We start from the raw sequence: 8,468 nt of genomic DNA, 5'->3' as shown, positions 1-8,468 counted from the left end.
AACTTTTTGACGGTTCAGGACCGTCAAAGGTCATTTAGTGACCTTCTTGTCATGACGGTCCTGAACCGGCAAAGGTCGCGAAGGGGTTAATGGCCAAATAAACCAACAAGGACTAGATGAAATGAGTAACATGAAGTAGTTTTGTCACAATAAAATATTTCTTTTTTTTCAATACCATAGAGTGAGTCCAGAAAGAAAGCTTACAGAGAGCATCATATATCACAAATATTATACTTGTGTATTCGAATTCATACTGGAACTACTAGAGCTGTTGCAAGGGAGATATCTGATCTCTGATATCTCTGAAACGGACCCATTAAGTAACTAGTGCACTGGTGAGCCTGATCGCCCTTTAGGGTGAGTGGCCCTCGTTATGCAGGAGAAGGGCTGTTGCCCCTTCCAGTCCCATAGTTGACTAAGCCTAGCCACAATATGCCACTGGATATACACAAATAAACATGTAAATTAAAAAAAATAGTGTTTGAATGTATTATCCGTAATCTTTACCCCCACACAACACATATAATATTTTGTGTAAACACCATCCTTTGGATGTAAAAGCTTATGGTCGTTCAGTAACCATTTACTGTGTTTTCATACCAACAAGTTACTATTATCTACAGCCAGAAACTTGAAAAAAAACCATTGGTTTTGGCATTATAATTATGAGATTATACAGAACACAGTAAGAGAAAGTCATGATTTTATTAAATACTTGAGGCTTGTATCACTTCTTTACTTAAATCCTGCAGCAGCAAACAAATTTAAATTCAAATGTATCACTATCATGCTAGCAGATCCGTGGCCAAATTTCAAATGAAATTCAACAAGGACAGGAATTCAATACCATGTAGGAGGATAATTGAAAACCCCTAAAAACATCAACTTCCATGCAGAATTCTTACACTTAAAAGAAGAAAACAATAGAAAATAACATAAAGGAGGATCCACATAAATTGGTTGGATAATATTTGCCTCCTGTATCATAATGTACAGTCACTATGCTAATAAAATGTCAAAGTTTAATTACAAGTCTCATTATGCATGTTTAAAGCTATGCAAGTAGTAATAAAAATAAATTAACAATCGGCATAGGAACATAATCAATTCTTTTAAAATAAAATTTTGTTACAGTAGAATCGCTGGTCTTAATCTGTATGTCTTTCGATCTACATTTATATAATTTCGCATTAGAAGCCACTGATCCATGAGTACTGTCCAAGCATTCTCATCACATCTGTGAGATCAGTACTTTTTATAGTAAAAGGAGAAAAAGAAATGTAGAGGGAGTAATTGCTCCCTCTTGGAAAAAATACAAAGAAATATGTATTATAAAATAATATGGACATTAACATGTATGACTATTGTCCATAAACCTACAGCCATCTGAAATGGCTGATTGGTAGACGTTAATTGTTCAAAACAGAACAAAATAAATTAGATCTTGTGTCAAGATGGTTGCTATTTTGCTTTAATTCAATTATAAATTGAATTTGTCTTCCAAGTTTATTGTAACTTATATTAAATACACTCTTTAATGAACAAATGACACATATCACTTGAAGAACTTGCCAATGATGCCAGATGCAGTTTATAAATAACTCCTGTCATGTTAGTCTTGGTTCAATCGCATCAGAAATGTCTTGGCATCATAAAGATAAAATAGCCCTGTCATTACATAAATTGCAGTCTTCAAAGTGTGCACTAATATACATAATAGACCAATTTTGGCCATACAGAGGATAACTATATTATTAAGATGCTACAATTACATTGTCCTAACGTCGCTGGTTAGGTATATAAATTCCAAGAACAAGTTGTTGTATTTCTACACTTCAAGTGGAAGTGTTTTTTTTTTTTTAATTGTTAATTGTTTTTATAATTTTAGTCATTTAAATATCTATTTTAGAAAAGATGGTGGAAGACTTTTTGGAACAACGTATTTTTTTGTTTCAAAAATCCATTAACACTATCCATTCACTCTAAATAATGACTTATTCATTCCAAATTACGCAGATACCTAACTGAAAGTATGAGCAAGTTAGCTCTTCGATGTACGTTCGAAAGTTACACAAGAGACTGCATAGACATAAACTGTCGGTAATAGTTATGTAGAAAACCAAAGGAATTGAGACTCACAGTCAAGTGTGTAGATCCTCCATATCGTCAAAAATGATTGGAATTTGGGTGAATTTTGTATATTTATTTAAAAAAACCAAAATCTAAAATTAAAAGTACTGTAAATATCAATCTAGTTAATTGTGATATACAGTACAACCATTACTTCTCTATTGTTAACTGCTACAAAGTCACCAATTGATCAATCTATGTACAATTTAAAATAATATTTATAAATCCATTAAATTAAGAATGATGTATAATTAAATTCTTAATTCAGACCCAAAGGTTAAAGGGTATGTAGCGTATAAATCCAAAGCTTTGCAATAGTTTTCTATGACAACTCCCTCCCCTGGCACCCACTTTATCATTTCAATATCTTGAAATGATAAAGATGATGGCTTATTATTATGTTTCTCTTTTACATGACATGCAATTCCTTTAGTGTCTTACTCTCTGCAGGCTGTTGCACTTACTTACCAACCTCTCAGTAAAGTAAATTAAAAATAATGTTCTCATATGCCCCCTGTTCTCATGTAACTTCAGTACATGTTTCTGAGCCTGTCTGTCACACACAGCATATAATAGGATCTGTAATCAGGTAGAACAGCGTGTGCAAGTCCAATAGACAGATCACAAGAGTCCAGTACAGAATAGCCGATGAGCAAGCCAAGGTCAGTAAGCCAGAAGTCAGAATCGTCGTGAGGGAAGCCAGAGTCAAAAGCCAGGAAAACAGGAACAGGAACAACCCGAGTCGGTAACGGGAAATCACACGGGAACGCTTACTGAGGAGTAGACACTATACAAGATAGGTACGACCATCAGAAGGCAAGGCTGGAAGTTTTCTGAGGCTCTTAAATAGGCAGAGGAAGTTTAGGCACCAATTAACGTTTTCCCGCCAAAAATGCAAAGTGCCGTTTTGGGATTGGCAAGAACGTAAATTTCTAAAAGAAGCGGTAGTACCGGCTGGCGCCACTAGGTGGCGTGCAGAGGAACGTGTGCACGCGGCAGGTCCCGACCTGGCTCCAGTAGGTGGCGGCTGCCGTGTGGAGTTGCGGGGTCTTCCCCGTCCTCGCGGCGGCGGAAGCTGTCTCGCGGAGGCAGGAGGTCTCCCTCTCCTCCGCGGCGGTTGCGGCTGCTGTGGCAAGGCGGGAGGTCTCCCCCTTCTCCGTGGCGGCTGAGGCTGCTGTGCCGAGCCGGGGGGTCTCCCTCTTCTCCGCGGCGGTTGCGGCTGCTGCGGCAAGGCGGGGGGTCTCCCTCTTCTCCGTGGCGGCTGCTGGTCCGAGGACCCGGAGGCACCGGCAGCATGGTATGTGACACTGTCCAGTTGGAATGGGAGACTGGGTGGACCTGAACTATATAGTTATTTTTCTATGCTTCTTTGTTTCTGTTTTTTCCTAGAATTATATATTTTGTTAGCAGATGCAACAAGTCATGGGGATTTCTATTATCACTGTATCTGATCTTATAAAAAATAAAAAGAATATTAAAAACAAAAACATTAATTAATAATTATAATTTCTTGTAGCTGTTCTAGAGAGTCTTATTGTGCCAATAGGTTCTCCCAAGAAAATAAATGGTCTTTCAGTGTTTTTAGTATCATGACGGGAAACACATTTATGTGCACAAGCAGACAGCTTGCATTTCATTTTTTCAGTTTTGCTGTCAGTCCACTGGTTGTGTCCGGGCCCGGCCTCTAGGAGGCCTAGTGCGACCCCTTCTTCCTGTCTCCTCGTACCGTTTAAAATTGTTAAGAAAGGGCTGTTCCGACCTGGATCTAGACTATTTTGAGCTGGCACAGGGAGACAGGAGTGTATCTGGGTCATGTGACCCGCGGTGAAACTGAGGCTGCTCGCATATATATATATATGTATGTATGTAAGCATGGATGTGTACAGGTGTGTAAGTGGGTTGAGATGAAGTGTGTGTTAGTAAGTATGCGTAATTTGTGTGTTTACATATGTTTTATGTTGGGGGCAAGGGGCAAAGAAGACACAGATTAGCTGTTGAAGTTGGGGTGCCCGTGGTGAATTTTCGCATCAGGGCCCGGTGGTTTCTAGTTACACCCCTGTGTCAGTGTACCTTAGAAAACAACGCAAAATGGAGTCTAATAATTTCTAAACACTTTATTTCAACCTCTTAATCAAACAAGTATATTTCCTCACAACAAAGACAGATCTAACAAAATTATGCTGGCCTGAAATAAATGTATGCATAAAGTCTGTTCTTGATGCAAAGCACACATTCTTTAGCTATATCATTTTCTCGTTTTAATTACGATTTTACATTTCTTTTACAATGGAAGCCAGGCAACATTATAATTCTATTAAAACAGCTTATTTTGTGTTACAAGCCAAAGCACATTTATAATTGTACTGTCACTACAGTCATAAGTGTGAAAAGTTGTGCAATTGTATTTTGTCATTTTGTTTTAGAGTTAATATAAATGTCGCATTGTAACAGCTAATTATGCCCCCTCAAGCCAAACTAAATATCGTGTGTGCAGTGAGTTTGTCAGATACACAGTGGAAGCCCATAGCTGATGAAGAGGCATCTATTCTGCGTTGTCCCTACATAAAAAGTCATCTTTGCTCAGAATCAGGCATCATGGAGTTTGATAATCCTTTGGGAATGTTTACAGTTATTCAGTAAGTAACTGCAAAGCTATAGGATTTTTTTTAATGTTGATATATATATATCACAAATTCACTCCTATTATACTTACGTAGAAAGGCAACAATAGTGTTATGTTATTCTACATTCTAGCTCTTTCCTGCCTTTGTATGTGTGTTCAGTTTTAAGCTATATAATTAATGTCGCTTTATTTACCGTGGGAACATTGATTCCATTAAATGCTTTAAACTTAAGTAGGCAAATCGTTTATGTTGCTTTCTTCTTGTATGTGTTGAAATGCATATTCTACTACGCAAGACACTATTATTCACACAACACAAACTGAAATATTACATATAGCCAATTTTAGACTTATTTTGGTCAATTTAAAAAATCAGACTATCAAGGCTTTGCAGACATTATACAACTGAGTCATAAATATGAACTCTACTGTAAAATGTTTAAACCCATTTTCTTTTCAATCCCTAATAATTTCATCTTTTCCATTTTTTACTTGTGCAGTAACTCTCCATAACTTCCAGTTTAATCTCTCTTGCTATTTATTTTTCAGTCACACTATTTATAATTACAACCTTCCATCTTGAATTACACAGAAACGTAATTTCTTATGTCTCCTGTTTGTGTCCACAAGGTCTGAAACACAAAGATTTTGGGATGTATTGAAATTCCAATTTTACACTTTCACGCATATATATATATATATATATATATATATATATATATATATATATATTTTATAAAGATGTGTGTTGACTTTCCACTTGGGAAAGGATATTGATGCAACTTACAAAGAATTGCATCCCAGCGTCATTTGCCTCTCTATTGAGAGCATTTGTTACAGTTATTACTATTTATTGATTTATATAGTGCCATTATATTCTGCAGTGATGTACAACGGGATAGAATAAAATAGAATATGTAGGAATTCCCTTAGTTAAATAATGACTTTAAAAATAAAACTTATAATATATATATATGTATATATATCTATATATATATTAAAGGTGTAAATGTTTTGGAACACTTAACTTTCATTGAGGTGTATTATACATATTACCGGTACTATTCTTTTTTTTGTCTGATGGCATTTATAATAAGGGACATAATTAAGTTAAACTTTAGTTATTAAACACCAAGACAAGACCAAAAAAGCTTGGCCAACATCTAATCAGAATTAGACTATAGATGTAAAAACAATGGTCAGATTATAGAATACAGTTTTAATTAAATCATATACTTAAATTAAAGACAGAAAAACAGAACAATTTATTTTACTTACACAAATGCCCTTGATATATATATATATATATATATATATATATAATTATAATCAGTTTGATTTTCTTATTTGAATACATACGTATTACAAGGAAAAAAGTCATTGGATTTCCATGTACAGTCATCATGTTTATTGAGACATACAGTGTCTGAGTATAATTGCTTTTGTCATGGAAGCCGCTCTGCAAACTGCCATGGGTGACATATTGACAATCCATATATAGTTTCAGGGCAGTTTTGAGTAGCATGGTTCAAACTTTGATCTGTACTGCTTCTTTCATTTTAAAAGGCTAATGCGTCACCGAGAGATAACAACTTCAGAGGCAGCGGAGCGGAAATACATGCAAAATGACAAAATAAAACTAGTAGTATTTAGTACATCACATGTAGGTCAACATCATTAATTTTTGTGAGTATATTCAATATTTCTGGAAAGGTCATTTCCATATTATAATTTCTTTTATTTGTCATTGTTACTAACTTCTCTCCTACCAAATATTCATGGGAATCAAACCATATTGTTCATCAAATATCTTCTGGATGTTGAATGAGATACAGTATTGTGCTACATATAAAGAATGATGGACTTGCTTTTAATTAATTTGAATGAAAGTATATTTATTCTGGATGACCTTTAGCTCTGATCCTCTAGCTATCAGTATTAGATATGCATGTTACACAAGATTGTAAATATTCATGTGTTCTGCATACATTTTAGGACGCTCACCTGACACACATTAGGTAAAATAGGCATGTGCCTTGGACGCCATGTTGGTTAAGACAATAAAACTCCATGACCAGAATGGTTTAATTACCATGTGTTTTTTAACTGTAAAAAGGAAAACTAAGGGGAAAAAAGGAAACCTTATCACCATTTGACACACTTGGTGTGCACGACTAACCAGACAGCAGTGCTTCTGTGATGTTCATATGGGCTGTCAACGATTTATGTGTATATTGTTGATGAATGTTTTTTTTTTTTAAATGTTCAACAAAAATTTGTTCGTTACTGGATTTGGTTTCTCCCTTCATGTGGAGATACTTACGGTATATTGGTTTTTACTTTGTGTGGTTTGCTAGCTGCGAGTCTTCATGGTCGGACATGATTGGTGGGTGATGGCAAGAGGTTTAATATATTTATAGTGTGAGTTTAGTTTAGTGGAATTCTTCCAGAGATATGGTATCCCAAAGTATTTTTTTAAAATAATATCTTCAATCCACACATATCAGCCATAAAACACTGAACGCAGTTGATGTGTATATTATGGCTAAAGCCATTGTCATAGTTATCCCTTTGGCTAAATAAGGTAGCGCAAGAAAATCACATAATTGGCTTTTAGCAATCAGATAAAATGAGGAAAAAAACATTCCAATGGCAAGAGCATGAGAAATATTACAACAATTTATCTTTTTTCCTTACCAGAAATAATAGTGGGAAATATGTTTTAATGCTATGTTAATCTATGCGACACCTTAATTAAGCATTAAGGTATTTTAGACATGCAGAAGAATCATCTCACAAGAATAATCCATCACCACATATTAGATCATTTCTCTGGAAGAAATAAATAACACAGATTTAACGTAACTCTGTCACAGAAAGAATAATAAATAACTGGCTAGATGAAGATAAAGGGTAAATATATTTTAAATTAAATTCATCTTTTTATTGCTTCCCTTAAAGTTGCATAGAGGAGAAGCTACAGTGGCTGGTGTCATATTGCTACATGGAGCAACCCAACAGTCCCTTGTAAATTGTAAATGTTGGAATATGCAGGCTTTAAATGTATTCATATTTTGAGTTCCTGACCTGACTTCTGGGTTAGCACCCAGGTGCTTATGGTAGGTTACAAGGAGCTCTACTTCTTTTGTGGGAAATGGCTTTGAAAGGGCAGGGCTAGCCGCACACAGGGGCAGAACAGTCTTTGAGTAGACAGTGGGTGGGCATGCCCAAACACTTCTCCCTTGCCAGGAGAAAGAACAAAGTGACCTGGAGACTCCAGGGTAAACCCAAAGAGTTCCCGGGTATTCTCATTAGTGGTGTTGACAGGGGACTATAAATTGCTGGAAAGCGTCACTAGGTATTAAAGGATTTCATTACCTTGTTTAAAATGAGTCGTGTTCATATCAAACACACACACACAATGATTGTTTTCTATGCCAAGCATTTTTTCAAAGACCATATTTCCCTTTTCCCTACTTCTTTAAAAAAAACTTATATTTTCCTTCCATGGTTGTTTTTTTTGTTTACGCAAACTTCACGCTATCTACATTACCTTGCTATCAGATCAAAATGGGAATAGCATGTAGGGCATAGTCAGTAGTTGTAATTCGGCTAAAATAACCCCATGCAGGGGCAGGCTGTCTCTTGGGGCAGGGGAACAGCAACGTATTTGGGTCTAGGCAGCAGATCCAGGGGGGTGGTGAAGTCCCCAGGG

Source organism: Spea bombifrons, chromosome 2 (assembly GCF_027358695.1).
Source record: "Spea bombifrons isolate aSpeBom1 chromosome 2, aSpeBom1.2.pri, whole genome shotgun sequence".
NCBI lineage: Eukaryota > Metazoa > Chordata > Amphibia > Anura > Pelobatidae > Spea > Spea bombifrons.
Note: the sequence above shows the minus strand (reverse complement) of the source record.